Genomic DNA, 24,916 nt, shown 5'->3' with positions numbered 1-24,916 from the left:
AGAAAAATAAACAATTGGGGCTACATCTATCTAAAAAGCTGCACAGTCAAGGAAACCATCAAAATGAAAAGACAACCCACTGAATAGAAGGGCATATCTGCCAATGGTACATCTGATAAGGGGTTAGTAAGCAAAATTTATGAAGAACTGATATAACTCAACACCAAAAAAAAAAGAAAACGAAAAAAAAAAGAAAATCCAATGAAGAAATGGACAGAGAACCTAAATGGACACTTCTCCAAAGAGTACATACAGATGGCCAATAGACATGAAAAGATGCTCAATGTCATTAATCATCAGAGAAATGCAAATTAAAACCACAATGAGATATCACTTCACACCCGTCAGAATGGCTATCATCAATAAATCAAACAAGCAGTGGTGAGGATGTTGAGAAAACAGAACTGTGCACTGTTGGTGGGAATGCAGATTGTTGCAGCCACTGTGGAAAATAGTATGGCGTTTCCTCAAAAAATTAAAAATGGAACTACTTATGACCCAGCAATTCCACTTCTGGGTATATATCTGAAGAAACCCAAAACACAAATTCAAAGAATATATGCACCCCTATGTTCATTGCAGCATTATTTATGATAGTCATGGAAGCAACTCATGTGCCCATCAACAGACAAGTTAAAAAGCAAGTAAATATGCACGCGCGCATACACACACACACACACACACACACACACAGAGGAATATTATTTGGCCATGAAAAAGAGCAAAATCTTAACATTTGCAACAGCATAAATGGACCTTGAAAGTATTATGTTAAATGAAATGAGGCAGTCAGAGAAAGACAGATATCATATGATTTCACTTACATGTGGAATCTAAAGAGCAATATAAATGAACAAACAAAACAGAAACAGACTTGAGAATAGACTAATGGTTACCAGAGGGGAGAGGTTTTGAGAAATTGGGTGAAAAAGGTGAAGGGATGAGAAGTACAGATTAGTGGTTACAAAATAGGAAATATAGTCAACAATATAATAACTATGTATGGTGCTAGTTGGGTACTGGAAATACCGGGAGAGAGGGGGAACACTTGGAAGGTGTATGCTTGTCTAATCACTATACTGTACACCTGAAACTAATACAAAATAGTATTGAATGTAACCTATAATTGAAAAAAATTAAAATATTTTTTAAAAGACTACTGATATTTCTATAGGATCTTATAGGCCTCGATAGCCACATCTGTTCTCTTGGTATCACTGCTCAATCAACGGAAATTTTAGGTAACTGAAAATCTAGTTTCCTTTGATAATCTAAACTGAAATGTTCGGAAGAAGTCTCCCTATCCTCTGCCTTTAGCCTCTATTAGTCAGGGTTATCCAGAGAAACAGAATCAATAGGAGACATATATGTAATTTTTTAAAGGAATTTACTCATGCAATTATGGAGGCTAGCAAGTCCAAAATCTGCAGTGGGGAACAACAAGCTGGAGACCCAGAGAAGAGACAGTGCTGTAGTGCAAATGCAGAGGCTGTCCAGGGCAGAATTCCCCTCTTACTCAAGGGTAGTCTTTTGCTCTATTCAGGCCTTCAACTGATTGGACGAGGCCACCCACATTATGGAAGGCAATCTACTTTACTCAGGTCCACCAATTTAAATATAAATCTTATCTGAAAACATCCAAAGTAATCTTTGACCAACCTAGCTGACACATTAATTATCACAGCCTCATGCCCTGCTTGTCTTCCATATGCTCACAAATTCTGGCTATTCCAAACTACAGGAAATTCTTTGAATATGATCTGCTCTTTCATGTCTCTGGGTTTTTACATATGCCGTTCCTACTTTGTGGAATACTCTCTGCTTTTTCACCTGGTAAATTTCTTCTCATTCTTCAAGGCCCACATTAAATATCACTTTTTCTGGAAAACTTTTCTAGGCTACCTTCCATCCCAATCTGAGTTTTATACCCACCCCAGGACTTTCATTATATCTTCAATCATAGAATATATTGCATTGAATTACAACTGTGTTTTTGCTTTCTCTTTCACTAGAATGTAAGGGTTTTAACCCCACAGGTATTAAAATTAGGTATCACTAATTATTATATTTGCAGCACTTAGCACAGTTCTTGGCATGAAATAGGTGTTTAATAAGTGTTTGTTGAATGAATTAATGGACTATTTTTTTAAATGAGTCAAATTTTGTTAACAAAATATAAATAATATAAATGGATTTACAAGGCTAATGACTCAAATAGGGAGCCTTATTCATTAAAACACTTTAAAATCCTTAATGATATGCAAGAACAATAAAACATTAAGGTGTGCAGTTTGGCTAAAAGAGAATTTGTGTATTTGGCTTCTGTACTGCTAGCTCTATTTCTGCTGCTAGGTCTCCCATATTTCCTTTAACATTAAGTTCCTCAGGTATAACTGAATCTGTTCCTTAAGTAATGTGTATCTGCTTTTCTTAAACCATTCTTAATCAATTAGGAAGGGAACTAGAGATATATGTCTTCCAGCATCACCAGAATGAACTTCTGTTGCTATTTCCCTGCTTCCCAGTGCACATCTCAAAGTTTGGTCCAGTCAAGTGAGTCCCACCACCAAGTATGCAGTAGTTCCTCATCAGGCTTCCCAGGCTTGATCAGGACAAGCTTCTCGCTCAGGAGCTATTTACCACCATCAGATATCTAAGTAAATAACAACTTTTTGTTTATCCCTATTACAAAAGCAACATGTTTATTGTAGAAAATACAGAAATGTGGTAAAAATAAATAAAATAAAAACCACTTAGAATCCTACCCCCCAGAAATAACTACTGACCCTCTCTAGGCCTTTTTGTATTTGTGAACATTTCGCCCCCCTCCCCTGCAAATGGTATCAAACACTATATCTTATTTTATAACTTTCCCACTTTACTTACCAATACATTGTAAATATTTTTCTGTGTCATTAAATACTCTACAATATCACCTTTAATGGCTAGTTAATATGGGTCCAACAGTGGGCTTTGAACACAATAGGTTAATCATTAACTTCAGCTTTCTGAGAGCTGCAAGGCAAATGGGATGACCAACTGCCACTAATCCTTCATGCAAGAATAGACCCATAACCATTATGTGAAAAGCCACATATGTGAAAATGAACAGATAACAACTTTGAAGTCTTCCCACTGAATGTAAATGAAGAAATGGTTTTTGATGGCCAGAGGCAGATGGTATAAAAACAAATAGGAGATAAATCAAGAGTATTCATGTTTGTCTTTGTTCTCCATTCAGATATGATCTATGGACAGAACCTAGCTGAGATTAAAAGTGAAATACAGTGTGTCTTTATTCATGTTTGTGTGTTTATTTAGGATCAACACACGGTTTGGTTTTGAAAGGATTTGAGGCAACCATTTAATTAGAGTTAAAAGAAAAATGAAACCACAAGAAATATCAAGAACAGATGCTCCCAAGCACCTGGGATGTGCTCTTTCAGATTGTTTGGTCCTGAATATGGCTCTGGATTCTCTAATTATAATTATTATAATTATATAATTATAATAATTATATTTATTTAACCCTTCTCTGTGCCAGGCATATACTAGGACCTTGATTTTTCCATTTAAAGGTCAAACAACTCTATAAAGTCGGTATTATAATCTCCATTTTAATGTGAGGAAATAGATTCCAGGAGGTTAGGTCACTTGCAAGCCAGTGGGTGACATAACCTGTTAATGATAGGGACAAGATTCAGATCCAGTTCTGCCTTCCCAAACCCTTTCTTCTATACTACACTGCAAAGTTACTATCCATGGTAGGCAGAATAATGATCCTCAACCCCTCACAGAGATGTCCACATTCTAATTCCCAGAACCTGTGAATACATTATATGACAAAGGGGAATTAAGGTTGCAGATGGAATTAAGGCTGCTAATCAGCTAACCTTAAAATAGGAAACTACCCTGGATTATCTAGTTAAGTCCAATATAATCAGAAGGGCCCTTAAAAGTGGAAGACAGCAACAGGAAACTCAGAGGAGAGGTGAAAACAGAAGCAGGGTCAGAGTGATACAATGCAAGGACTCAGCCTGCTGTTGCTGGCATTGAAGATAAGAAGGGAGTCATGAGCCAAGGAACACGGGCACTCTCTAAAACTGGAAAAGGCGAGGAAACGGTCCTTCCCTTGATCCTCTGGAAGGGAACACACCCAGCCAACACCTTGGTTTTAGTCCAACTTACAGAACTGCAAGACAATACATTTGTGTTGTTTTAAGCCACCAAGTTTGTAGGTAATTTGTTACAACAGCTAACAGAAAACCCACACCATAATTCTGTGAACATCTAAAGATTAGATTTTTATTCTTAGAAAACTCACAAAAGGTATATACAGAAGAACTCCCTGCATGTAATCCATGATATTCCCTAGAAAAGAATTTTTTTAAGATCTGGGAAACTGCCCTGGCCAGATCGCTCAGTTGGTTGGAGTGTTGTCCCATGCACCAAAATGCTGCAGGTTCAATGACCGATCAGGGCACATATTCAGGTTGTGAGTTTGATCCCCAGTCTGGGAGCCTGCAGAAGCAACCAATTGATGTTTCTCGCTCAACCTGATGTTTTCTCTCTCCACCTCCACCCTCCCTTCTACTCTCTCTAAAAATCAATGGAAAAAAATACCCTCGGGTGAACATTAAAAAAAAAACAAAAAACAAGAATTGCTAAATTAAGGATCTTTAAAGTATAAAACCATGCATTCTAGGAAATATGCCTGGAGACCCCGCTTGAAATCTGCTCCTCCAGCCCTTCCACTGATTTTAAAAACGTCTGATTCCTTGTGTTATATCTCTTTCTGATTCCTAAGTATTATACCTCTTTCTCTTTGAAAGAGCTAGAGTGACTTTTGTTATCTGCAACTAAACCCTGTCAGATATACAGACACACTGGCAAACCATGTAATATTTACAATGGAATCCTGTCGTCAAGGAACCTTTCCTGCCTACTCTGCTTTTAACAATATTATTTTAATACAGATGCCAGTAAAGCATTAATATTTTGAAATTTATGGAAGAGTATTCATTCACACATAATGACAGTCTAGTGAATCAAAGACCGAAGATAATGCTGGTGATCCCTTCAATAGCCTTAAATTGCTATTAACTCTTTTCTTGATGAGATAGGATGGTGTATAATAGTAATTTATAATAGATAATTTGCCTACATTTTGTTCCTCATGTAGTTATTATTTGGAGAAAATAGTCTACAATTTGTCAAGAAAGCTAGAATAGATTTTTGAAAGAATCTCCCAGCATTGGTTGGTAGACTGAGATAATAATAACTTAAGATTTCTTTAACGATGGGTAGACAGCACTTTGAGCTCCTACTGAAGAAATGCTTGCCAATAGTGGTAAATATGGATTTAGGACGGCTAATTGGGACAGAATCTGAATAATTCTTTCAAGCTATCTTTTACTATTTTATGTGATTACTCTGGAAATGCAATTATCAAGGCAAATTTGTTTTCTTATAACTTTCTTGCATACTCTGTCCACTCTCCCAACCACTTCTACTCAAATCTTCATCCAGAGCTAACTAGCAAATTCCAGGCCAAGGGGCAAGCACTAATATTAACTCAGACCTCTGATAATTAATTATTATTATTTCTGAGAAGACTCAGAGCCACAGAGAAGAGCCTTCATAATATCACTTTACCTCTTCCCACATTCATGCTGGGCAGGACTTGTGAGAACATCTCAAGTTTTCTGGGTTGTGTGCAGCCCATGTTGGCTCCTTTAATCTGCCATTTCCACTGTTTCAAGGGATCTAGGCACCAAAGAGTGCGTGCCTTTGTGGCCTGGTGATTTCCATGAAAGGGAAAGAGTTTTCATGCATATTGCGTTCCTGGCAAACAAGCACATGTAATATATGCTGATTGAACAAAAATACTCAGTCCTGAACTGCATTTTACAACTGTTCCTTGAACTTCATCCCATCCTGCTATCAGCTATCACAGGCTCTGCTATTTATTCTCCCATTTCTATCTTTATTTCACCTTTGGAATCATGCTCACGTTGTTATTTTTGCCATTCAGCTGCAATTCCGACTCTTTGTGCAGGGATACTGGTTCCAGATCCCTGAAGAACCCCCATCTCTTGGTTTGGCCTACTCCTGGACTCTATGCTGGCCCAGGATTGTGAGAACACCCAGCTAGGATTCACCTGGAGAGGGGTCAGCATCTCTGCAAAGTTCTTGGGTTGAGATAACTTTCATTTGGGCTACATCATTAAAGATCTTCCAATCTAAAAATAGGAAGTTCCTGCCTGGAGAAATAAGCCAGAGAAAGACAAGTATCACATGATCTCACTCATATGTGGAATCTAAAGAACAAAACAAACTGATGAACAAAATAGATCCAGAGTCATAGAAGCATGGAACAGACTGTTGAATCTCAGAGGAAAGGCAGGGGTGGGTGGGTGGGTGGGAAGAGATTAACCAAAGAACTCGTATGCACATATGGATAACCTATGGACACAGACAATAGTGTGGTAAAGGCCTGGGGCTGGGGGCAGGTGTGGGCTAAAAGAGGTCAAATGGGGGGAAAGGAGATATCTATGATACTTTCAACAATAAATATTTTTAAAAAAATAATAATAATAGAAAGTCCATTCATCATATCTCCTTGCCATTTGAAGCAGATCCTGAATCATCCACCCACCAGGAAGAAATAAGGAAAAAAACCTAAGTTACCATCCTTAGTCATGTCCACAAATCATATGAAAAAAACCCCAAAAATCAGCCTATAGCCAATATAAAAGGAGTACTTGGGGATGAATTCTGATGTTTATATCCACATTATTTTTTTTAAATATATTTTTATTGGTTTCAGAGAGGAAGGTAGAGGAAGAGAGAGATAGAAACATCAATGATGAGAGAGAATCATTGATCAGCTGCCTCCTGCATACCCCACACTGGGGATCAAGCCCACAACCCAGGCATGTGCCCCAGCTAGGAACTGAACCATGACCTCCTGGGTTCATAGGTTGACGCTCAACCACTGAGCCACACCAGCTGAGCCACATTATTAATCAGTTATTGATCTTATTATAAACTGTTATTGGGTTCAAAAATTAGTAGAATATGAAATCCTTCACTCTCTCCAGGAGCTTCTTGTTCTTGAGAAAAATAATTTACTCTGAGGCTGAGGACTGGCAAGCTTGTTGCATTTTGGAATCTGGTTTTGGTGCTCTGAGCTTGACAGTTCATTCTTTAGAAAGGGCTCGGTTCTTACAGCAATAGCTAACTTTTGTATCCACAGCCATTGACTGAGCCTCCTGTCCCGGTCAACCATCTCACAAATGCACCTTATTACTCAGAAGAATCAGGGGATAAATCAGTCCAAATCTGTCCTCATCGCTGTACTTCGCTGGTAACAGGCCAAATATGACATCATCTGTGAGGATCACTCCCTGAATGCTAGCAGATGCACAACAGCACCAAGACTGGATGACAGCTTACCTATTCTAGGCTAGAAGGGACTTGGGGCACATAAGGCTGAAGAATAAGCTCCTCAGCTCGTTAGCAAACATCAGCTTAAAAGGGGAATGCTTCTGGGAAAAAGAATTCTTATTTTGAGCGAAAAGCAGAAGCTGCCCAAGAGGGTGTGGGTCAAGGCTGCTTTTGTGGGGCTGGATGAGGCTGAAGCTGGGGATATGGCTGGTTAGGTTGGAGATGAAGGCTGCTTAGTTGAACCAGGAAAAGCAATGGGTATTGGATTCCAGAGTGGGCCAGGCTGGGAGGAGCAAAGTAGAACGTGGTCTAACGGGGCTAAGAAGAGTTGGGTTAAACTGGGCTATGGGAGAATGGAAGAGGCCCGAGGATTTTGCTGATCTCTGTAAATCTGGATTATAGGAGAGGAGAAAATTATAGCTAAGAAACTTGGAGATGAAGTGAGGTAAGGAGAAATCTGATGGAATGGGTGTGAGGGTTATGGGATTGATGGGAAAGAGAAGTAGAAAAGATGTACCAAACAAGTGGCCTAGTCCAAGTTTGAGCTGGAGACTCAGCTGACAGATCTAGGGCAGAAAGTTAGGGAAGGTATAGCAAAGGGTTGCCAGCTGTGCAGGAGTTGCTAGGACTCAACACCTGGCTCTAGGAGGGGCAAAGACTGAGAGAAAGGAAAACTAAAGAGCAGAAGGTGGAAAATCAGTCTGATTAGAGCTGGGTTAAATATTCTCTTTTGCCATCAACTTGGAAGCACTGGGCCTGTTACTTACTATGTAAGCAAAATTGAACTGAGAAGGCTGACTCCTTTTTACTCAATGGCGGTTAGTGACTTTAGTAGATTGTAATGAACCATGCATACCAGGAAAGGAAAAGGTTAACTGAGGGTGAAAAAAAGCCTATGTGGCAGTTTTCAAACAAGAAGGCTGATTTGGCTTGTGTGAAGGCAACGATGCCTGATTTGGAGCTGAGCAATTCATGTCGTACTTTGTTAAAATCCATTCTGGCACGCTGTGATGAATGTGTCGGCTGGCAGCTAAGAACTTGCTGGAATGCAGGAGCCTTTCACCATTTATAATCGACACTTCCCCTTCCAGGAAAGAGCCATTCTCATCTCTAAAGCAATGGACTTATCAATTTGCATAAAATATGCCATTCTCAATGAACACAGATTTATCATCTACCACTTTTCTACTGTCTTTTAAAAAAGCAAATCAGTTAAACGCAATAAGGCATCATCTTTAAATTCAGCTATGCATGGTAAATCTTTTTAAGAGTGGCAGGGAGTCTTTGCTAGAAGGGGAAGAGGCAGGAATAAAATGATCCTTTTCTATTTCCACGATCTTTGCGTATGTATCTAAGTGGTTAAATCACCAATTAGGTTAGATGCTAATTAAATGTAAAACGGATTACAGGGCTATTCTGATATGCTTGTTAAAGTTGTACGTATTGGTTGCTTATCCTTTACCTAACTCTCATGAGAAAGAATGAAACAACCTATCTGTATGCAAAGAAGCCTGCCAACCCCCCAGGACTTACATCAGTTCCCGAACAAAAAAGGAATACCCAGGATCAACAGTATATTCTCAAATACTGCATATACCACCTGCTCACATTTACCCTGTACCTACTGCTGTTTATCCAAGAGAAAGCCAAGACTGAAATCCCTCTTGAGGATAAGACTTATGGAAATGCCAGAGAATTAGTCCAAATTTTTAAAAATTCGGTTTCATTTCATCATAACATTCTTCACACTAGATACATCACACAATGAAATTGCAACTCAGTCATGTCCCCCTTATACCACATTTTATCAAACTTAGATAAGATAAAGCAATTTTAAAATGGTAACCAGATGCCATCTTGTTTCAGACCATATCATAAGTCAAATTTTAAATGAAACTGGAAAAACCTGGTTGGTTAAATGGCATAGCTAGATTGATATATATGTGTGTGTGTGTGTATATATATTCCCATCATTGGTAGGGACAAGCACAGTATAATCCATATCCTCAAGTGTTCATTTTACCAGCAACATTTTAAAAAATATATTTTTATTTATTTCAGAGAGGAAGGGAGAGGAAGAGATAGAAACATCAATGATCAGAGGGAACCATTGATTGACTGCCTCCTGCGTTAGACTGAGCCCACAACCCAGGCATGTGCCCTTGACCAGAATTGAACCTGGGACCTTTTGGTCCGCAGGTTGATGCTCAATCCACTGAACCAAACCAGCTAGGGCAACATTTATCAAAATTTAAAAGGTATGCACTCTTTGACCCAGTAATGCCATTTCCAGGAATATATCCTAAGGAGATCACTAGTAAAGTACATAAAGATATCATTCAAAGATATGCATCATGGCTTTCTTTGCACAATGAAAAATTGAAAATAATAATTGTCCTCTAATGGGAGACTGATTAAATAAAAACATCAATGCAATATTATGCAGTCATCCCAAAACATTATGTATTATATATCTATTGACATAAAAAATCTTCATGTCACATTGCTAAATAAAAAGAAATGTATAAAAGAGTATTCATGGTATGGTTCTATTTATATAAAACAATGTATATCTATATTTATGGTGAGATTTCAATTATTCAGAATTCCTTCCTTCCTTTTACTTTAAATTTTTTTCTACATAACCACGTATTTAAAAATCAGGAGCGGGGGGGGGGGGGGGGGGGGGGAATCAAGCTATTTTCATCAGAAGAAAAAAACAAAATATTGCTCTGTATTTCAGTCAGACCAGAATAGTCACCCAGAAAGCCAAATGTAGCTGTTGTATTTCTGTACCTTCTGTTGGAAGGAAAACTGTGGATAAACAGACCATGCTACCGAGAGAATTTGAATCGATGGTGTCTAGAACCCAAACCAAAACATAGGTGAAATACTAAATAAACTAAGGAGGATGCCTTCATCATACATAGTGTTGAACGAATTAATTCGTTGTGCATATGTGCGTGTATTACTATCTTTTGTGACTAACAAAAAAAAATGTGGATTCCAAATGGCAACAAAGAATATAATATAAATACCATTGATTTTTCTTACATAAGTTACCACTCCATAAATTTTCGTGTTAATGGGGAAAAATCTGACCTGAACAGATGGACCTCATACTGTTTTCTAAAACATGAACAGATTTCTGATCTTCTGGACCAGGAAATGAAGTCAGCACTAAAACAATAGATACTATCATCCACCTCCTAGAATTTTAATTTAAGAGGCTGCTAATAAAAGCAACATTTCCCTCTGTAGAAATATAGCACAGTGATTATGTTTCTGTCTTAATGGATCGCGCTCTTCATACAGTAACTAAACATAGTGGGATATTTGTAACACCAGAGGTACTGGTTGACTGATTCCCAAAGTGCACCAATTTTAGAGAACTGTCCTTAGCAGGTGGCTACCTCCACCCTTCATTCTCCAAGTTTCCAGGTTGGAAGACACAACCCCAAGGGCTGCCGCTCTGCCTGGTTAAATCTTCATCTCATTAGCCCAAGGGCCTCATTTCCTTGAGCATCTTCACAGGAGCAGTTTCACAAATAGATGCCCTTGGGCTTGAAGACCCAGTAAAGGGGTCTCTGTCAAGTAATTAGCAGCTTTGAATTTTTTTCCCTGTTCCATCACTTTCTAGCTGTGCAACTAACCTGAGGCTGTGAGGAGGCTGGTGAGGCCAAAGGACTGGGTATGAGGAGGAGTTGGGGCCAAGGAGGTGGCCCAGGAGTTCAGGATATTAGTTATATAAAAGGAAAATGAGCAAGTAGTTAAATATATGGATAATGGAAGTCATATTTCTCACCATTAGAGAAGGAAGTTACAAATAGAAAAAAGGTGAAGACTAGAATGAACCCTGTAGTATTAGAGTTGGATTTATTAAATTCATCTATTTTAACATAGAGATTAATTTAATATAAAGAGATTTCTATATTTATAGAAATAGAGATGAATGTGTATATGTGTTTGTCAGTTTCCTGATTCTGTCTCCTATAGTGGCTTAAAAATAAGGACACCCAATAGCAATGACCACACCTAACACCCAGATTTACATTTTCTATTAAAAGGAATCAGGGCTGGTTGAAGAAATAGTTTTTGAAATGACTGAAATGGTTAGGGCAGGAAAAGCACAAGATGAGCCTAAAACATCTTACACTAGAAAGTACTTCAATAAAAATATGTCCGTGTCAAAAGAACACGAAAACAAGCTTGAATGGGATTCCAATGGCCAAATTTCAGCATCAAAATCAATAATAATAATAATGGCTTATAATCCATTGAGTAAAACAGAAATCCACAAGTCCATACTAATGTAAAAAATGAATTAAAAAAAAGAGAGAGAGAAGAGAAAACTCTTCCTTGCAAGAGAATACCAACTAGTAAATGTAAAATAAATGTGGAATTTAGAAAAATTGCCATTTGACAGTCATCACATAATAATATATTTAAGCAAAAATCATCATAAAATACGTGACTGAAAGTTTGTTGAAGAACAGAATGTTTACATAGTCTCAAGGTATCTCCCCACAAAATGCTTATTAATTACAAAAGGAAAAATATCTTTACAGTGGAGAAGTTATCACCTTAACCAAGTCATCAAAGTTAACACCAGTAGCAAAAGGACAAATCAATAGTGTGTCTTTTAATAAGATAAACTGAGAAGAACACAATTTCACTTCTATCATATTCCTACCAAAAATGTATAATTTGCATCTAATCATGAAGAAACATCAAACAAAATGAGGGACATTCTACAAAATTAATTGCCTGAACTTTAAAAAATGTCAAGGTCACTAAAGAAAAGGAAGGAAGGAAGAATGGTCACAGCCCTGACCTGTGTGGTTTAGTTGGTTGAGCATCGTCCATAGATGGAAAAGTTGCCAATTGGATTCCTGGTTAGGGCACATGCCAAGGTTGCGGATTCCATCCCCAGTAGGGAATATGCAGGAGGCCCTGACCGGGAATCGAACCCAAAAACTTTTGGTGTATGGGACGATGCTCCAACCAACTGAGCCACTTGACCAGGCTGAAAAGTAATTTTTACTCTTCATTAATTTAGGCAAAATTGTGATATTGAGACTATATAAGTCATATATACAAATGTGTATCTACCTTTACATATACACATATATGATATATACACTAGCAAGTCTATATTTAATATAAGGTAAATCATATACAATACCTTAATAATATACACAGAATTAAGCACCATGAAAATTGAAAAAGATTTTGGAATTCATCTATTCAATTCCTTTTTAAGTAACTATATCCTCTACAACATTCCCAACAATAGTACAGTTTCTGTTTCAATACCCATGAAAACAGGAAAGTCACTCCTCAAAGCAGCCACCTGGAAGTCATTCTGATGGTTAGAAAATTATTTTTTAACATTGAGTCAAAATTCTCCATATAATTGCCAGAGTCTGTTCTTATGTATTTCCTCTGGAGTCAATAACTAATTCCCTCTTCCATATGACAACATTTCAGTATCAGGAACTACTATTTCCTACCCTCCTATCATGAGTTTTTCTTCTCCAGACTGAAAATCTTTTATTTTTTCTATTATTTCATATATAACTATGGTTTTCAGTCTTCTCACCATCCTTTTTTTTTTTTTTTTTTAATTCCCACCCAAGGATATTTTTCCATTGATTTTTAGAGAAAGTGGGAGAGGGAAAGCCAGAGAGAAACATCAATATGAGAAACACATCGATTGGTTGCCTCCTGCATGCGCCCTGAACCAGGGCCTGGGCTGGGGAGGAGCCTGCATCTGAGGTACGTGCCCTTGATGGGAATTGAACCCAGGAACCTTTGGTCCACAGGCTGATGCTCTATCCATTGAGCCAAACCAGCTTGGGCTCTTCTCACCATTTTAACCACTTTTTCCTTTCTCCCCCCCCCCCGCCCCCCCCCATACAATGTCACTTTATTACTTGGGGAAAATTGGATAACTACTCTTTTCTATAATCTCTCCTATTGAGGAGATCATATTTCTGAGGTCAGCCTGAGACTACAACAGCTGTTCTGGCAGTCATTTTATCAATATTTATTGAGTGTCTTCGATGCTAAGACATTATAAGAGATAAGATTAAGACAAACTTTCTTGCGCTGGCCGGGTGCTTAGTTGGTTGGAGTGTCCTCTTGAATACAAAAAGGTTGCAAGATCAATCCCCAGTCAGGGCACACACCTAGGATGTGGGTTTGATCCCTAGTTGGGACCTGTATGGGAGGCAACTGATGGGTCTCTCTCTCTCTCTCTCTCTCCCTCTTTCTCTCTAAAAATCAATATCCTTGGGTGAAGATTAAAAAAGAGAGAAACTTACATGTTCATTTGAGAGAAAATACCTATAGTAACATGCCACAAAACAGACACAAGTGCTATACACATTAAAGGAAGGAAATTATAAAATTAAATGTTATTTGCTTTAACATCAGAGTACTAAAGAACAAAGCAAAAGTAATGACAATTCCAGACTAAACCTATTTTGCTTGGGGATAGCATGAAAATTGGTAAAAAATGGCAGACTAGGATTTAAGACACATTAAAAGAGACTTCCAGATTAGAATTATCACACAGTTTTAGAAGGCACAAGGGTTTATATAGTCATTTTACCCTTGAGAGCTCTGACAATAGGATCAATAATCGTTTGTCCAGAATAATTTACATGCAACTTTATAGGGAGGCAAAAAAAAAAAAAAGACTAGACTATTACCAGGTTTATAACAAGTTCTCTAAATGTTATTATTTTACTTAATCCCACAACAACCCCAACAAAGTAGAAACTAACATTACTCAAATAATAATAATAGCCATAAGTGAAGCTTACTTTGGTGCTTATTATGGCAGCCAGGCTCCAAATCCAGGCTGTCATCTTCCAGCCCAATTTGAGGTCATAACTACTTATTACCAAACAAAACGATCTCAGGCAAACTACCACCTACATCCCCACAATCTTCCTGATGAACTATTTGAGAAGCCTCTCGCTGAACAATCTGTTCCTCCTCTGAGTTCAAGAACACTTGCTTCGGGGCACTATTATAGTACTTGCCACACAGTATCACCGTGAATTGTGTATGTAACACTAACCCCTGATAAAGTGTTACTGTTCCAAGAACAGAGATCGATCATGTTCTTATCTTCTTGGTATCCCCAGGTCCTAGGACAATGCCAGACTCAACAAATGCTGGGAGAATGAATGAGTCCTGTAGCATAGCTGGCCTGCTTTGGAGAAAGTCACTCTCTTAACAGGAAACCTCTAATTCCGTGATTCAGAGCTTTGGTTGCCACTATTCTGCAACCTAACTCTTATCTTCTATCTCCTAACTCGAAATTAAGGGAATCCAAGAAGTAATGTGAGTATCTGGCTTTAGTTCATTACCACCATCAGCAGCCTTATTCACCTTTGGGATCCTCACCCTATGTAGAACAATGGCTCATTCAGAGTTACACAGAGACCAGATTACCTAATATTTCTACTTTCCTTTATCAAGCTCTTTTTAAAATTTTTAAAAATATGTTTTTATTTATTTCAGAGAGAGGAGAGGGAGAGATAGAAACATCAATGATGAGAATCACTTATCGGCTACCTCCTACACACCCCTTACTGGGGATCGAGCCCACAACCCAGGCATATGCCTTGACCAGGAATCAAACCCTGACTCTTGGTTCATGGGCCAATGCTCAACCACTGAACCATACCAGCCTGGCTCCTTAATCAAGTTCTTAAAATAAAAGTCAGAGTTCAGTAAAGCTGCTGGTACTTTGGAGTCTTAAATAAAAGGAAAGAGATACAAAGCAAGTGATTTTGATAAGTCAGGGAATGATTAACTAAACTTGAGTAAAGATGACTGGCATGTGGATTGAGTTCATATATAATTAAAACTGTGAAATAGTGTTAAGTGCATGTAAAATATTATACAGGCCCATTGATCACATATAATTCTACTACAGCAATGACTATAGGAGAAACTAAAGAAAATAAATAGTTTAATGTGTATAATGCTATGTAAGTGCCAAATTTTGAAAATTATATATGTACATTAACATTTATAAGGCAAAATAAAGTTTTTGTCCACAAAGGATAAAAAGCTCTGTGATCTTAGCTCATCTTTGACATTTCCCTACCACATAGAAGGGTATTTCCTGTGTCCAAACTAGAAGGTAGATAGATGAAAAGTGAGAAAGGAGGAGGTACTGGTGTGATTACCATTCTCCTCCCCATAACCATGCCAGTGGCCAGCAGACAGTGTCAGTGAATATAACAATTTGGTTAGTTGGAGAATCTATTGCGAAGAGCAGAACCGCAGAAAGAAAACCATGTGTGGCGATGGAAAAGAGTACTTTGTCTAACTTTATAATCAAAATAATGCAGGAGAAACATGAGATAAGAATGGAAATATAGCAGTAGCCCATAACATCCTGGAATTGTGACTTATCAGAGTGTGTAAGAATACCATCCATGGTGCAAGGTGGCCTCAGCAAGGAAGATGAAACATGACTCACTACCAGCGAAATATTTAAAAGTGATCAGGAAAAAACAAAAAGTGGGCCTGGTTAGAATACGATTAATGCCAACACCTTTTTCTCACCATCAAATTCCAATCCCAAACTGAAAGAGTATATTTCTACTAGGGTCACCAGGAAGCAGACTTCTTAAACACCTAATAATTGAGGTGGGTTAAACCTCTATAATAACTGCAAAGTGTCAGGTTGCTAGATAGACAAACAACTGCTGAGATTAGCTAGGAGATCTAAGTGTCATTCCATGCACCAAAGGGTTGTGGGTTCGATTTCTGGTCAGGGCACATATCTAGATTGTGCTTTGATCCTGGGTTGTTTCTCTGTCTGTCTGTCTCTCTCAAAAAAATAGGAAACAGAAACAAAAAACATATCCTCAGGTGAAGATAAAAAAAATTAAGAAGATATGAAGTGGGAGTAAAAACGTAGAGTTTAAAAAGTAATCTATAATAATAAAAGGGCAATATGCTAAAGACCGGATGTCCTTCCTGACAAAGGAGGGGTGGGGTGAGTCAGCCGGTCCCAGGTGCCTGGGGGCGGCCCGAAATGAGCTAAGATCTCGTTTTCTCTGGGTTTATGCACTTCTCTAGTATCTAAACTTCTTACAATGAACATATTTTGTGGAAGAAAAACCATAGATATCAGTGTTTTGAAAGATATCTCTGTAACTTTTAAGATGTTCATAAACCATATAACACCAGTATATTTGAAATTGCCAGAATTATAATACATCTCAATCACATTTTCTTCAGATAACTTCCCATAAGATTATTATCTAGATATTGTTCTGTATTAAAATTTTCATTAATTCTTTTTGTTTAAACTTCCTTTAGGAATATCTACTTTGTATATACCTAATATGTCAATTTTATATCTTTCTAGACTATCTTTGTTTTGGAATGAAAATACTATATGTGTAAATAATTGCTCTGCAAAATATCAAACACTAATCCACAGGCTCTGTGACTTTGGAACAGATGATTATGAAAAGTAATGGTTTTGCAGAGTTCAGAAACAATAGAGATGTCAAAAAAAATAACGATGGATTACTGAAAAGCTCTGGAAAAGTGTGTGACTTGTAGTGTGTGATGGCGTTGAAAATGGACCAATGTATTTACATGTGCGCTGTTCTTGTGCATATGTACATACTTTTATCCTACATATGTACAGATGAGATTCATGTCTATGCTCACTATGTGTACTTGCCTATAGGTAATCAAGCCTGTTCTGCATACGCTTTATTTATCTACACCCCTAAGGCGACTCACGTTTGCCCGCAGGAAACTAGCATCAACCCATCTGCAAAGGGTCGGGCCAGTTCCCTTCTGGCCATTGCCTTGGAGATGGGCTATTTCTGGCAAAAGTGCAGAATAGAACCGCGAGGCAGGCCGCAGCCCGGGAAGTACGCAGACGACGGAGCTTGAGGCACTTCAGCACCACGGACACGGTCAACCCCAGTCAAAGTCTCTTCCCGCGGATAGCGCCCCCATCCCCCTCCTAGTGCGTCACTACCTCGTGGCTCTCAATCATCACTCAGAAGCGGGCTGTTCGTCCCCTCCTTGGCAAGCCCGGCAAAAGCTTGGACGGAGATGCAGGTCGGTGCAGCGCCCCCACTCACCCCAACACGGAGTGTCCTTCCTGCTGCCAGCGCAACCCTTCTACCCACACCTCCTCTCAAAAGGGGCCAAACCGGGGCACGTGGCGTAGACACTCTACGGCGCCCGGAGGCGGGTCAGGGAGGGTGGGTGCTTTCCTCCCGGGGTGGGGCAGGCCGAGGGGACCTGTCCTGGGCCTCCAGCCACTCGGCCACAGCCTGTCCCTTCCTCCACTGCCTGCTCACCCTTTCGTTGTTGAAAGATTTCTACAAACCGTTTATTCTCCACGAAAATCTCCATCCATATGGACTGGCGTCAAGAATCACAGACATTGAGACAAGAGATTAACGGAAAATACTAATTTTGGCCATATTTCTAAAACCATCCAGGATTCTTTAAAAAAAAAAAAATTGTATTTGAAATCGAACCTTTGACTCCATAGGGGCTCACCCTTGTTTGGATGGGCTTCTGGGCCCGAGGAAAGCAATCGCCCCTCGCCTTTATCACGGAGGCTGGGAAGGACCCATACACCCGACAGGAAACGGGGGTGCAGGGGTCGTAGTTGATGCTGACTCGACCGACCCGTGCCTGGGTTCTCCCAGAGAGCAGCGCAGGTAACTGGGGGCTCCGCAGCCTTTCAGACGTGAGCAGAGGGCGGGGCGCTTTGCCCAACCCCAAAACAGGGACTCTTCCCCTATAAGTGCCATGGCTAAAAACGGGTTATGGGGTTCGCGGCACGCTCCCACTCTCCGGTGGGGCTGCCGGGTCAGGGTCCCAGCCGCTGCCCTCCGGCTTTCGGGGCCCGATTACCTGCGTGTCGCGGCGAGGAAGGCGCCTTTGGTGCTCCCGCCTGGACTGCCCGCTGCCCCACGCCTCAGCCCGCCGAGTCCGCCGAGCACTGTGCCAAGAAAACTGCGCCCCGGCAGCTGAGGCTGCCAGGCGGGGCGGGGAGAGGGGCGCCGCCGGTGCGGGCACTGCGCCTGCGCTCTCCGCTGCCCACCTCCCAACCCCCGGTCGGTGCCCACGTGGAAGAAGCCGAGGGGTGCCCGGGATTGGTGCCTGAACTGAGGGACTTCCCCTACCGGCGCGGTGGGATAGTCCAAGGCCCCGGCAAACTGCCTGCCCAGGTCGCTTTAGCCTTTGTCCTTGTAGAGACCAACCAGGGTGACCCGGTCTTCAGGAAGGAGGCAGGGTGCAGCCTCAGTCCATTTCCACCTGTCTGTTTGCGTTTAGAAGTTGCAAGTCAATTCCTTGATATTTAAAAATATGTCTAGCACCAGTACGTCGTGGTCCAGGAAGGCCTTCCTTTGGGCATCCCTGAGTATATCTGGTATTTTACTAATGAGGTCTCTGAGGGAAGGGTCTTGACGCTGCAGAACTGGGTCCTGGACTCGGGTGTATACCCTATCTCGTGCTGAATGAATATAGTCTCTTGGAAACAGATCTGGTTATCAAAGCAATGGACTAGATGAGTCAAGAGGACAGGCAGGAAAGCCATTGCCCTAAGCCAGGCAAGAAAGGGTGAGGCCTGAACCAAGGTGCTAGCTGTGAGAAACGATAGGATGGAACTGCTGGTTTTTCTTCTGTCCCCCCCAGATCCACTCTTTACCCTGCCCTGTGATTCAGGGCTGACTTTTATGGACTATATAACTCTGTTTGCTTTACTTGGTTTGGCCAATGGGAGACAGCTGCAGGAGATCACAGAGCAGAATATTATTATTCAGGACATCTCCCTACACCCACACTCTGTTAGCAGTGGTTGTATTTTTTAAAATCTGAAACCCAATACTCCAGTCCTGTGGCCCTCTCTATAGTTCTCTCTTGGTTCTGTTTATCACTTGCTGCCCTTGCCCCTTTCAGGCCTGGGGCTGGTAATGACTCCCAGGGGTGTCCTTTAACCCTGCTCACACCTTTTTGAATACTCCTTTAAATTCTCAAATATCTGAATATGCCATGCCGTCTTTTTCCTATTATCTTTTTTCCTACCACTCCAGGACACTATAATAGATTTTACTTCACTGTGGTTGGGAAGATTCATAAGAAGAAGAAGAAAAGTGTAAAAGAGAGATGGGGCTTTTAAAAAGTGATATATCTCGGTGTCAGTTCCCTGGGCAGCCATCATGCTAGGTGATCTCCCCACTGGAGGCATCAAAGACAGTTTGAGGAGACTCAAGAACGGTATTCAGACCACTCATAACTAATGCTCTCACAAAAAGGCTGGGGGATCAACTGAGTGTCCAGCATAATAGAACTTTTGGATGCCTCTTGATATGGAAAGACAATCTAGATCTTTATGGAACAAGTGTTGGTACTCTCCCAACCGCAGCTCGACTGCTTTTGAATGAGTCGATATTCTTAGGACACTTAACAGTCCTAGGCACAGTATCTAAATGTATTTATGAAGGAGCTGCTGAGTGAGGCAATTGTCAATGAGAGTCTCCGGCTGTTTCTGTAGAAAACTCTAAGAATGTTCCCAACGAGGATGAAAATAAAAGGCAATAGAGTGAGTGACATCATTAAATTGTCCCTAGCACTCATATCAGCTTGGTCTGAATCCAGGACCTGACCATTTCTCTGACTTGCATAAAAACCAGACTGTTATAACTAGTTCAATTCTTCACCCAAACCCCTTCCAAAAAACACAAAACAAAATCCCGAGGCACTGTCTTGGCAAAACTTACCCGAAGGGAACTCCAGGAGTAGCTGTTTGCAAACAGAATTAATGTTCAAGCAAACACACTATTTGTGCTGAATATAAATGAAACCAGAACAGAAAATTTACATGTATTTCTAGCCTTTCACCCTTTGGAAGAGGAAAGATGCTTTATTATTCAGAAAGCCTCCTAAGCCTTAATTTTAGTAATCTAGATAAGGAGTAACAGTACAGAAGCAAAAGGAGCCTCCAAAGGCTAGGCTGATCTGCAAAGCTCAGCTAGATTTTATGTTTCTCTTGAAGGAGTGGGGGAGGAAGAGAGCCAGAATAGTTTTGAGGATGGGAGTGAGAAAAATAAAGATGTAGAGTGATCTGAGTTTAGGAGAAAAGGCTTCTGCCCTGACTGGTTTGGCTCAGTGGATAGAGCGTCGGCCTGCGGACTGAAGGGTCCTGGGTTCGATTCCGGTCAAGGGCATGTACCTTGGTTGCGGGCACATACCCAGTAGGGAGTGTGCAGAAGGCAGCTGATCGATGCCTCTCTCCCATCTATGTTTCTAACTCTCTATCCCTCTCCCTTCCTCTCTGTAAAAAATCAATAAAATATATTTTTTAAAAAAAAGCAAGCAAGAAAGAAAAGGCTTCTGGAAGATCTACTGCACCATCAGCTACTTTTTATATCCCTCACAATGCATGCAGGATGTTCTGGATCCCCTCCATACCATACAGGTGTATGAGTAGAGTCAGAGTTCAACTCAGCCCTCACTCAACCTTACCTTTATGCCACACTGCACTTCCACTCTGCTTTAGTCACCTATGTTGGTGCAGAGCCTTCTCTTCCCACATTTTCAATCAGAGATTGGCATCCACAGCCCCTCTACTGTCAGCTTTCTCCACAGTCTATTTAACAGCATTACTGAAATGTTGCCTGGAAGGTTAAAGTCACTATACAAGAGTCTACCTCCTTACTCCCACTGTTTCTTCTCCTTTCTGGACTCAAGTAGAAAATTGGAGTTTGAGCCCGACCTGTGTGGCTCAGTGGTTGAGTGTTGACCTATGAACCAGGAGGTCATGGTTTGATTCCTGGTCAGGGCACATGCCTGGATTGCAGGCTCCATCTCCAGTGTGGGGCGAGCAGGAGGCAGCCGATCAATGATTCTCTCTCATCATTAATGTTTCTATCTCTCGCTCCCTCTCCCTTCCTCTCTGACATCAATTTTTTTAAAAAAGAAAGAAAATTAAAATTTGACTCTTTTTTTCTCATTAATTAATTTTTTAGTTGATACCTTTGACTGACTAGAGAAGTCATATACATAGAAATGCAAAAGAGAAGAGTATGTTGATATGTTATTTTATATTAAGTAAAATGGACTGATTTGGGCAGTAAAGGAATATAATTGCTCATATAACTGCACAGGTTCAGAGGTTCAGGCCAAGCTTTATCCAAATGCTGACATAATGGAATCAGAGCCCAGTTTCTCTCTGTATCTCAAATTCACTATTATTGGCTCCATTCATGGCAGGCTTCTCCTTTTGTGGTGTCAAGATGACTACCAGAGGCTTTGGGACCCACATGCTTTTTTTTCACATGAAAGGAAAAAGAGCACTTTCCCTCTCCTACTTGTTGAACCAAAGTCCTGAGCTTAAGCTGGTTGGACTTATGTTTTCTAATCCAATCAATGTGGTGATTGGGATGGTGTTTATGAGCTTAAGGTAAATTCCATACCTCATATCATATATCCCATTTCTAAATCAGAAGAGGGGTAGCATCAGGTTCCCTTGAAACCCATTGACCATTGGAATAAACATTAGATACCATTACCAAAAAAAAGGGAAATGTGTGTTCAGTGGTCAAGTAGAGCAATGTCCACTACCTCCAGTGTCTACCAGATCTGATTTGACTTACTGCTCAAACATTTGTTGAACTAAATGCTGAAAGAAGCAAAAAAGAAACAACTTAATCTTAGAAACTTTTCCCCATACTGCTCCTGATTCTTGCTCTGGGAAATATCTTCTTTTTTTTTTTTTTTTAATATATTTTATTGATTTTTTACAGAGAGGAAGGGAGAGAGATAGAGAGTTAGAAACATCGATGAGAGAGACACATCGATCAGCTGCTTCCTGCACATCTCCCACTGGGGATGTGCCTGCAACCCAGGTACATGCCCTTGACTGGAATCGAACCTGGAACCTTTCAGTCCGCAGGCCAACGCTCTATCCACCGAGCCAAACCGGTTTCGGCTGGGAAATATCTTCTTAAGTAATATCCTAGTGTCTGCACTTGATACACCAAAATCCTCCTGTATTCTGGGAGTCCTAGGCCATTTCTTTCATCAGTCTCTGTCCTTCCCCTAGGACTCGGTCTGAACCCTGGTCCCTTGTCAGGAACTGTGCTTAGTACTACCTGCTATGTAGGCAGGCTGCTAGTCTTCAAGTCCACAGCTCCTTAGAGATCATTAAAGTGGTTTGTAAACCACCTTATAGCTGAATCAGAGTTTGCACTAATTTTTATCACATTGATTACTATTTCATATAATAATACTAGAGGCCTGGTGCACGAATTCGTGCACCAGTGGAGTCCCTCAGCCTGGCCTGCGGGATCAGGCTGAAACTGGCTCTCCAACATCCCCCGAGGGGTACTGGATTTCAAGAAGATGCAGGCCAGGCCAAGGGACCCCACTGGTGCACGATCAGGGCAGGGAGGGATGCAGGAGGTTGGCCAGCCAGGGAGGGACCACGAGAGGGCTCCAGGGCATGTCCGGCCCATCTCGCTCAGTCCCGATTGGCCAGATCCCAGCAGTAAACTAATCTACTGGGGTCAGTACACATCATAGCAACTGGTCAACCAGTCGACTGTCTGTCCCCTGGTGGTCAGTGCACGTCATAGTGAGCGGTTGAGCAGCCTTAGCATACATTAGCATATTACGCTTTGATTGGTTGAACAGAAAACTGGACACTTAGCATATTAGGCTTTTATTATATAGGATATGTAATATACGAGTGTCTCTGCTTAGATATGACTGTCAAAATACTTGCAAACAAAAGGAGAAGGGGGTCACCAGGGCTAGGCCCAGTAGAAGTACTGGGGTTAGAGGCGGCTCACTCCAGCTTCCTACCTTTGCCCATCAGCTGCTTCACTATATCACCCCTCTGTACCCTCTGTAAACACAGGCAAAGAACAACAGCCAGCCTGTTACCAAATTTCCTATATACAAAATAAGCTCTCTCTTTTTTCTCCATTAATCCTCAAAGACTTTTTCATTTAAAAACTTGAGATGTGGTTTCTCACGCTGGGTATTTAATATTAGATGTAATAATCATCAACGTGATAAAAATTACAACACACTGCTTCAGCTGTAAGATGGTTTATGAACCACTTTAATGATCTTTAAGGAGATGTGGACATGCAGATTGGCAGCCTGCCCACACAGCAGGTGGTATTGGGCACAGGCTGCGGACTAGGGATGGAGTTCTATTGTTAGTTCTGCTGTTGTGCAGCTATGTGACCTTGAGCAAATCAACTAACCCCTCAGGACCTACCAGTTTCTCAACTCTAAAATAGCCGGGTTAAACTCAGTCTTTTCTAAGTTCTTTTCATCTTCAGCATTCTCAGATGTTCTAAAAAATCAGTTTCATTTCTAACAGTTGATGAATAAGAAGTTATCAGTGAAGAGTTACCTTTTCTCGAGCAGGGAAGATTACCAAGAGATACTCATTCAGGTTGAATGAGGTGAAAGAAGAGGTGAAGTGTAGACAAAACCCTGCGGAATGAGCAGTATTGTAGAGGATAAGATGCAGCAGTGGGTCATGAGCCTCCTCTCCAGTGAGCCTTAAATAGTACATGTATAGCCTCAGGAGGTTGTGTGGACTGGCTTGCAAGAATGCCCATATTCTCTGGCCTGAGAAGAAGTTGAATTATCTAGGTTCACAGGATTTTATTCTTCTGAAGCTCCTCCAAGGGCCTAAGCCTCTCCCCCACCACCTCTGTTTCCTAAAGGAGGGACCTGACTAGGGTGGAGCATCCAAGGTTTTGTCCTATGATGCCTAAATTAAAATAACAAATAAAAAGCACAAATTAACCTCCACTCTCTCTCAAAATCTCACTAAAACAACTAGGAAGAAAAATATTAAGGACAGAAATGCACAAGGACAAAAAGAAGACGAGACAGCTAAATTTTGAAAGTTAGAAAATGCCTGGACAAGTTTAACTGGCTTAGCAGATCCTAATAAACTGAATCCTAAGTCAGTAACGGTGAAAGATGTCAAGCAACTTGATTCACACTGCAAAACCCAATGGTCTCTTGAATCGGCAGCATTAGGTACCTCTGGAAGTGGGTCCAAAATAAGGGTTTGAGATAAAAAGGATGGATTGAAAGTTATTTTAAGAAGCTCTCAGATCCCTAGATGCCCTTCCAATTCACACAGCAGGGCAACTATCTCTCCCCCATCCTAATGGGAGACTAACCTTTCCTCTGAGAGTGGAGAGGAAGGCTCTCTGGAGGAGAAAAGCCGGAGGGTCTCTGCACTAGGGAACATCAGGCACAGCTGAGCATAAGGACAGCCGTATAGAAAACAGGAGGGTGTGAATATTTACGTACTGAATGTTGAAACCACCAGACTTCTCCCACTCAGCTCCCAGAATACTGGCAACCAAGCTTGCACTGTCCAGGAGACTAGAAGATTCTTCTCTGAGCATTCTGA

At 40.7% G+C, this 24,916-nt stretch overlaps 1 protein-coding gene across 2 annotated transcripts in view; it reads right to left on the bottom strand.

The window, feature by feature from the left end:
- The window catches only part of SLC35G2 (solute carrier family 35 member G2), a 52,924-nt gene that overhangs the window by 9,491 nt on the left and 18,517 nt on the right, over positions 1–24,916 (bottom strand). The window contains exon 1 of one of the 2 annotated variants that reach the window (XM_070391292.1): positions 18,376–18,472. The exons of the other annotated variant lie outside the window; for it this stretch is intronic. The gene's annotated coding sequence lies outside the window, so the exon portion shown is untranslated. Of the gene's footprint in view, positions 1–18,375; positions 18,473–24,916 lie in introns of those variants that run through there. 2 annotated transcript variants of the gene reach the window in all.

This window comes from Myotis yumanensis, unplaced genomic scaffold (assembly GCF_028538775.1).
Source record: "Myotis yumanensis isolate MYYU_CA2020_CCGP unplaced genomic scaffold, mMyoYum1.0.hap1 SCAF_14, whole genome shotgun sequence".
Taxonomy (NCBI): domain Eukaryota; kingdom Metazoa; phylum Chordata; class Mammalia; order Chiroptera; family Vespertilionidae; genus Myotis; species Myotis yumanensis.
The sequence above is the reverse complement of the archived record's forward strand: the minus strand, read 5'-3'. Positions and strand labels throughout refer to the sequence as shown.